The sequence below is a fragment of the Hippopotamus amphibius genome, chromosome 12, assembly GCF_030028045.1.
Source record: "Hippopotamus amphibius kiboko isolate mHipAmp2 chromosome 12, mHipAmp2.hap2, whole genome shotgun sequence".
NCBI classification, from domain to species: Eukaryota; Metazoa; Chordata; class Mammalia; order Artiodactyla; family Hippopotamidae; genus Hippopotamus; species Hippopotamus amphibius.
In genome coordinates, this window is record NC_080197.1 from 82,709,490 (window position 1) to 82,716,332 (window position 6,843).

Consider the following 6,843-nt stretch of genomic DNA (forward strand, 5'->3'; position numbering starts at 1 on the left):
GCATCTTTTCATGTGTTTGTTGGCCATCTGCATGTCTTCTTTGGAGAAGTGTATATTTAGGTCTTCCACCCATTTTTGGATGGGGTTGTTTGTTTTTTTGATATTGAGCTGCATGAGCTGCTTGTATATTTTGGAGATTAATCCTTATATTAAAATTAACTTATAAAATTATTTAGGAAAAATGACATTCTTATAAATTTAGGATTATTAAATAGAGTATCATGTCTCTGATTTTAATGTAGTCTATTAGTCACATTGTAGTTTTAAAGGAATTTTAAAACATAGATCCTGATCTCTTATAAATATTTTTACAAGGGACTTAAAAATAATTGTATTGAGAAGGGAAAGTGGGGGAGTTTAGGTAGGATGAATTGGGAGATTGGGATTGACATATATACATCAATATGTATAAAATAGATGACTAATATGAAAAAAATTAAATTGTGCACTTTAAATATATGCAGTTTATTGTATGTCAATTATAGCTCTATAAAATTCTTTTTAAAACAAAAAAAAACTGTATTGAATGCTCTCTTTTCTTCCATTACATTCTTTAACTGTTTGGTATTTAAATATAGAAAATGTAGAATTAACAAGCATTATCTGACTTTGAATTTGTGACTTAGAGGGCATTTGCATATCATGAAATATGCCTAGATCAAGAAATACAGATAATCATAATTTCAAGTGAACTTTGTCCTTTTAAAATCATAACATGTAATTTACTACGTAATTGAAAAGATTTATGTCTAAGACTTTTCTCATATAATACAAACTTTTAAATCTTTTTTCTATGCCTAATAATATGTAGGCTGTGATAATGCCAGAAAGTTTTTCTTGTCAGTGAAGAAATTAAGCCCAGAAACACTTCCCAAAGGATATACACAACTAGAGAAGGAAATGCTCCTTGTATTTGGACTATTATTAGACCATTTGTACCTGAGGTTACCTCAGTCCTCATGGACAACAGCCCTGGAGTCTGCACTTATGTCACCATAATTGACTTTGTGATTACTCCTCTCCCAGTGGAATCCATCACAGGAGGTGAGCAAAACCTCAGTGCTGAAATATCCTGAAGAAGGTTTCACAGGCTTAAAATTGACGAAGGCCATCGTAAAGATCACTGTTGATAATCTAGCTCATGATCATGGACTTTGGATGACACAAGGTTGCTAGTGTCTTTAAATACCATGGTTACCCAATTATCCTTACTTTAGACCCATAAGATATCCTAGAATTCAGGAAAGAACTTTTCCTTTATATATATCAGTGAAGTTTACTTGCACTGTCTGAAGAGTGAGATCCCTTGAATAGATGCAGCTTTGGTAGGAAGTCATTCATTGCAGTGTTCAGCAATGCAGCTGGAATATTCACCAGCTTCTCCTTCTGCTTCAAAAAGAGGGCTAGATGATTATGACATTTTTAAAATTAAATGACTATTGATGGAAAATAAATATTTATATGAGGCAATAAAAATGCATATATGTGGGGGAATGGCTTTGATCTGAGAAAAGAAACATTTAGAAATAGCTTTTTAGAACTTTATCTTTGCTTAGTGAATTTTTTGATGTTATTAGTTTTAACATACCAATGACGTCTATTTCTATTCTGTTTTCAAAGATGGCTACAATAGTAATGGAAACTAAATATATTGAGGCAAAATAAGGAAAAAATACTTTAAATATATTTATTACTGTCCTGTAGGGACCCAAACACTGACTTAGCTATCATAATGGCTATAAACACTATCATAGAAAATACATGCAATACTCCTAAAATATGCAGAGTAATATGTAACATGTAATATAGGATTAATATGTAATAATACTATTTTAGATAAAGATATTTTCTAACTATAAATGTATTAAGAATTGAAATTCAAGATGTGAGTAAATTAAGCAATAGAATATGCTAATTTCTTTCAGAAATCCCTGCCAGTGTATTATTTAAATAAAATAACCAAAGAACTTCTTTCACTGCTTAATAGAATAACAGTTGCAGGAGCTTAGTGATATCTAATACAAATTCTTGCATTTTCTTGACATAAAAATTGTTTTGTATGCAATATCTCATTAAGCTATAAATAATGTATTTCTACATTTAAGTGAGTGTTGATGGAACTAGAATCAAAGCCACAATTTCATGTATTTTGCCTTGTGCCTCTCAGCAGATTCCTGCCATGGGTGACAAGGGAACAAGCAATCATTCAGAAGTGACTGACTTCATTCTCATAGGCTTCAGGGTCCGCCCAGAGCTGCACATTCTCCTCTTCCTGCTATTTCTGCTTGTCTATGCCATGATCCTTCTAGGGAATGTTGGCATGATGGCCATTATTATCACTGATCCCCGGCTGAACACACCAATGTATTTCTTCCTCGGCAACCTCTCTTTCATTGATCTCTTCTATTCATCTGTTATTGCCCCCAAGGCTATGATCAACTTCTGGTCTGAGAGCAAGTCCATCTCCTTTGCAGGCTGTGTGACCCAGCTCTTTCTCTTTGTCCTCTTCATTGTGACTGAGGCATTCCTCCTGGCAGTCATGGCTTATGACCGCTTCATTGCCATCTGCAGCCCACTCCTCTACTCTGTCCACATGTCAAAACATCTCTGTGCTCAGTTGGTGGCTGGTTCCTATTTTTGTGGCTGCATCACCTCAGTTCTTCTGACCAGCATGACATTTACTTTGTCCTTTTGTGCTTCTCGGGCCATTGACCACTTTTACTGTGATAACCGTCCACTTCAGAGGATTTCTTGTTCTGATCTCTATATTCATAAAATTATTTCTTTTTTCTTATGCAGCATTATCATTTTGCCTACCATAATTGTCATTATTGTGTCCTATATGTATATTGTGTCCACAGTTCTAAAAATACGCTCCACTGAGGGGCGAAAGAAAGTCTTCTCCACTTGCAGCTCTCACCTGGGTGTGGTGAGTGTACTGTATGGTGCCATCACTTTTATGTATTTTACCCCTGACAGATTTCCTGAGCTGAGTAAAGTGGCCTCCTTGTGTTATACCCTAGTCACTCCCATGTTGAATCCTTTGATTTACTCTCTGAGAAACAAAGATGTCAACAAAGCTCTGAGGAAGATCCTGGGGAAAAAAATATTTTTATTTCATTCTATTTGAACAGTAATATAACTGAAAGGCCAGGGCATTATTACAACTTGGGGAAGGACTGGCTCAAAAAAAATGCACTCATTGATCTTGGAAATATTTAATCTTTGAGAATTTATGTATTTGAATTTCATGTACTTACAGCCAAAGAATGCATTTGGAGTATATTTTGTCTGGTGTTGATTCTGGAATGGAATGATTTTCTCTGTGTTCCATCTTCCTTTTAGGTAAAGATAATGATGGCCACATAATTTGCTTTTAGGAAATATATATCCCAACTTTGCTGATGACTCCTTGAGTTTGTTGTTTGGGATGTGTTGTTTACCTTGAGTCAGTAACGTGTTATGTGGATATGTAGGTAATTGGTAGAGGTAACACAATCTGATGTAATAAGCAAGATAGAACAAAATATCAGATTTACTGAAGCAATCTTTGTGGATGCAGAGAATCAGATACTCTTCAGTACACAGAGTCTGAAAGGTGACATGGAAGTAACTCTTAATTGTCCAGATGCTAAATGAGCAACACATTCATTTCATGGTATGTCTGGCTTGAATCATTATTATTTCTCCCCCTCATTTGAATATCTACTAAACTGATAAATTGTTTTGGAAATTCTCCCTTTCACAAGAAAACTGTAATAGAAATAAAGAGGAAAGACAAATCATGTTTTGTTATATACGCCTTAGTGAGAATTCATTAATCAAATTAACATTTATTGAATTTTGATATACTCTTTGCCCTATAATAATTCCTAGGTGGAAATAATTTCTGTACTTGAGCTCACAATAATTGAGGGGAAATTAGTGGAATAGAGAGGTAACATGTTATATGGTAAACCCGGTGAATAAAGGCATATGTAGAAAATCCAAAGAGAGTACAGCTTCTGAAGATGAGTGTACTAAATGATCAGTGAAAACTTCAAAAGTATATTTTAAAACATAAGTGAACTTGCTCAAGTTGAAATAGAAAAGTTTCTGTGCAAAGGAAATTAAATAACTATATGTTAAACTTCCTGAAGTTTAATTTCTGCTTTTTAATGTACAAGAGAGGGAGTGAGATATAAGACTTAAGAGGAAATTCATGGAAATCGTGCAGACCTGTATAACAAGACAAAGCAGATGTCCTGTCTTCTGTAGGAAGTGGGGAACCACTGGGGATTTTTTTAAAGGATATGTTGTGTTCAAATTGGCATTTAATAAAACTCACACTGGTAACTTGTGGTAGATAAATATTCATGGAAGAAGATAATCAGGGAAAGTGTGTGATTGTCTAAGTAAGAGGTTATGATGGCTTTAACGATGGCAGTCTTACACGAGACAGTGAAGAGAGGGAATATCTTTAAATCTACAGATAAACTAAGCTGAATATTGACTGCTGGTTGATAAAAGGAGAAACGGGTAGAAGTCAATAATGACTTCTAATGTTTGAGCATCTCTTACTGGCAAAATGCCATGTCACAAAATGAGGAGGAAAATAGTAGCAATAATAGTTAATCACGAAGAGTTAAGAAAATAAGCTCAGGACCCCGACTGAGCTTTCAAATTCTGATTTTCCCTATGTGCTCGACAGTCAACTGTATTGACTTTGCAATAACTCTTGTTTCTCAGTTTAATATAAGATTACTAATGTCCAAAGGAAAAAGACCCTGTGTCAGGAATTTAGGTGAGTTGGAATTAAAAAGAATTAGGAACCTCTTTCATTGAAGGCTTTTTCCATTATAGGACTCACAGTATTGCCTGAAAGATTCTGAATTTTACGCCCAAAAGAGTGCTAGTAAAATATGCCTAAATAACTTAAAGACCACACTCATCTGAAACATCATTATTTCTTTAAACTCATCTTGTGACATCCAATTACATTTATAATTATAGCTGATTGCAGAGTTATAAATAGTAAGATTTTCTTAATTTAAATGATAGTTATTATGGTATCAAAGCCCCACTCAGCTGCTGCTACACTAACAATAATTATATTAAAAAGTTCTAGCCTACTTTCAACATTCAGATTTTTATATAAGAAATACCTACATAAATTAATAAAGAATAAGTATTATTGGGCACCTTATCTTTGACAAAGGAGGCACGAATATACAATGGAAAAAAGACAGCCTCTTCAACAAGGGGTGCTGGGAAAATTGGACAGCAACATATAAAAGAATGAAATTAGAACACTTCCTAACACCATACACAAAAATAAACTCCAAATGGATTAAAGACCTACATGTAAGACCAGACACTATAAAACTCCTAGAGGAAAACATAGGCAGAACACTCTATGACATACATCAAAGCAAGATCCTTTTTGACCCACCTCCTAGAATCATGGAAATAAAATCAAGAATAAACAAATGGGACCTCATGAAACTTAAAAGCTTTTGCACAGCAAAAGAAACCATAAACAAGACTAAAAGGCAACCCTCAGAATGGGAAAAAATAATTGCCTATGAAACAATGGACGAAGGATTAACCTCCAAAATATACAAGCAGCTCATGCAGCTTAATACCAAAAAAGCAAATAACCCAATCCACAAATGGGCAGAAGACCTAAACAGACATTTCTCCAAAGAAGACATACAGATGGCCAACAAACACATGAAAAGATGCTCAACATCGCTCATCATCAGAGAAATGAAAGTCAAAGCCACAATGAGGTATCACCTCACACCGATCAGAATGGCCATCATCACAAAATCTGGAAACCACAAATGTTGGAGAGGGTGTGGGGAAAAGGGAACTCTCCTGCACTGTTGGTGGGACTGTAAGTTGGTACAGCCACTATGGAAAACAATTTGGAGGTTCCTTAAAAAACTACAAATAGAACTACCATATGATCCAGTAATCCCACTCCTGGGCATATACCCAAAGAAAACCATAATCCCCAAAGAAACGTGTACCATAATGTTTATTGCAGCACTATTTACAATAGCCAGGACATGGAAGCAACCTAAATGCCCATCAACAAATGAATGGATAAAGAAGATGTGGCATATATATACAATGGAATATTACTCAGCTATAAAAAGGGATGAGATGGAGCTATATGTAATGAGGTGGATAGAACTACAGTCTGTCATACAGAGTGAAGTAAGTCAGAAAGAGAAAGACAAATATTGTATGCTAACTCACATATACGGAATCTAAAAATGGTACTGATGAACTCAGTGACAAGAACAAGGATGCAGATACAGGGAATGAACTGGAGAACTCGAGGTTTGGGAGGGGGCGGGAGGTGAAGGGGAAGCTGAGACGAAGTGAGAGAGTAGCACAGACATATATATACTACCAACTGTAAAATAGATAGTCAGTGGGAAGTTGTTGTATAACAAAGGGAGTCCAACTCGAGGATGGAAGATGCCTTAGAGGACTGGGGCGGGGAGGGTGGGGGGGACTCGGGGGGGGAGTCAAGGAAGGGAGGGAATACGGGGATATGGGTATAAAACATGATTGAACTTGGTGTACCCCCCAAAAAAATAATAAATAGATAAATTTAAAAAAAGAGTTAAAAAAAAAAAGAATAAGTATTATTATGTTTTATTCTAAGTAATAAATGTGTATAATTATTATAAATAAGTAAATACTAAATTTTCCATTTCAATGTGTAGCTTTATATTTTTTGTGTCAAAATTAAACCTTCATCCAAAAAAAAAAAAAGATATTTCTGAGTCATTGGTCTAAAATGCAAACCATTGGATCTAAAAATTGATCTGCTCATTGTTTTTTCCT

At 34.9% G+C, this 6,843-nt stretch overlaps 1 pseudogene; it reads left to right on the forward strand.

Annotated features, from left to right (window-relative positions):
* Positions 1-2,179: 2,179 nt before the first annotated feature.
* Positions 2,180-3,137, forward strand: LOC130834075 (olfactory receptor 9K2-like; annotated as a pseudogene).
* The last annotated feature ends 3,706 nt before the right edge of the window (positions 3,138-6,843 follow it).